Raw genomic sequence first — 2,121 nt, 5'->3', positions numbered from 1 at the left:
AATTTTGTTCTCAAAAACATTGTATTGTCCTATAATGGTAACCTATGAAAACGTAAAATAAAATTATAATTAATGAATATCAAACTTACTGCAATTTTTATTGCCATTTTAATTTAATGTCTATCTAATTGCCAATATAAAGGGAATTGCTATCACTTCATGCATGCATTAAGACCTGAAATTTACAAATTTAAGAGTAATAAAAATTGATATTGCAAAATGTTTCTCAAGCACTGCATTGAAACAGGAAAATGGGTGTTTGACATTACTGGGAAATGATACTGTGCTTTGCAAGAATCTATTACATTTATGTTGAAAGACAAAATTTGACCAGTTAGTCTTTTTTCTTACCCAAGCATTCTCACTACTCAGATCTTTCCTGTACAAACTAGTGTTCATCTCTGACATCAGAGGTGACATACTGTCCCTTTTGTTTTGATGACAAAGCAATGCAGGCAAGTGTCTTCCTGGGGCCTGAATGGTGTACGTTGGAAGCAGCTGGGTAAGGTCACGGGTTGTGCTCTGTCGGGGCTGAGCCTCAGATCTCAAGTGATAGAGGGACTTTTAAAGGATGGAGCTCAGAGAAGCAGTCCCTTCTGCCCAGGAGTGAGGGGACCACAGTGGCAGAGTTGAAGAAGCCATTAGCCCTTAAGGTCTAAAGAATAAGACATTAAATGGTTTGGATGTCAAAAGCCAAACAGGACTAAACCTAAATAAGTTAGATAATAGAATTTTGGGTTGACTGTAATTTTTCCCATCAGTGTTTAAGAATTTTTAAATACACTCTTTTTGTACTATGGAAATTTTCAAAAACACCAAGAGAAAATAATCCAGGGTTAACAATTATGAACATTTCTTCAGCACTTTGGAGATATTATTACATTTTCCTCTGACCCCTGTTATAAGTCCGTTGTCATTTTTATTTATTTGTGAGATATCTTTTCCCTGCTTTTAAGATTCTTTGTCTTTGGTGTTCTAAAATAGTAACAGGAGGTTGTCTAGATAGAGACTTAATTTTATGTAAATTGTTTCTTGTATTTGAGAATTCAGGTCTTATTTATAGTAGCTAATAGTCATTATTTCTTTGAATCAATCTCTCCCATTCTTTTGCTTCTTTTCTTTTGGAACTGCAATTAGATATGCAGGGACTTCTTATTCTATTCTTTGTCTCTTTTTAAAAATCATTATTAAGGCCCAGCCAGTGTGGCTCAGTTGGTTGAGCATCGTCCCATGCACCAAGATGTTGCCAGTTTGATTACTGGTCGGTGTACTTGCCTGGGTTGCAGGTGTAAGGCAGCCAATTGATGTCTCTCTCTCTCTCTCTCTCTCCCCCTTCCTCTCTGACATCAATAAAAAACATATTAAAAAATATTCAAGTATAGTTGATATACACTATATTAGTTTCATGTGTACAATATAGGATTCAACATTTATATACCTTATAATGTGGTCACCATTATGTCTATTAACTATTTGTCAACATATAAAGTTATTATATTATTATATTCCCTGTTGAACATTAAATCCTTGTGACTTATTTTATGACTGTAAGTTTGTACTTATTCCCCTTCACCTTTTCACCCTCCCTCCCCCCACACACAGGTACCTGTTTTGTTCATTTGATTTTTTTGTTTTTTTTTACATTTCAGATATAAATCATACAGTATTTGTTTTCTTTTCTGACTTGTTTCACTTAGCATAATATACCCTCTAGGTTCATCCATGTTGTTGCAAATGTCAGTATTTCATTCTTTTAATTGTTTAATATTTCATTATGTATATACTAGGGGCCCGGTGCACGAAATTTGTGCACTTGGTGTGTGTGTCGGGGGAGTGTCCCTCAGCCCAGCCTGCCCCCTCTGACAGAGGCGTCAGGCCTGGGCAGGGGACCCTCATTTCCCCCCATCACAGGTTCTGCCCCCAGCCCAGGCCTGATGCCTCTGGCCCAGGCGTCAGGCCTGGGAAGGGGACCCCCAGACCCCTCCGATTGCTGGCTCTGCCCCTTGCCCAGGCCTGATGCCTCGGCCAGAGGCGTAGACCCCCATCACCCTCCGATTGCCTGATCGGCCCCTTGCCCAGGCCTGATGCCTCCGCCACAGGTGCCAGTCTTGGACAGGGGAC

Source organism: Myotis davidii, unplaced genomic scaffold (assembly GCF_000327345.1).
Source record: "Myotis davidii unplaced genomic scaffold, ASM32734v1 scaffold370, whole genome shotgun sequence".
NCBI classification, from domain to species: Eukaryota; Metazoa; Chordata; class Mammalia; order Chiroptera; family Vespertilionidae; genus Myotis; species Myotis davidii.
This window is presented reverse-complemented; position numbering follows the sequence as displayed.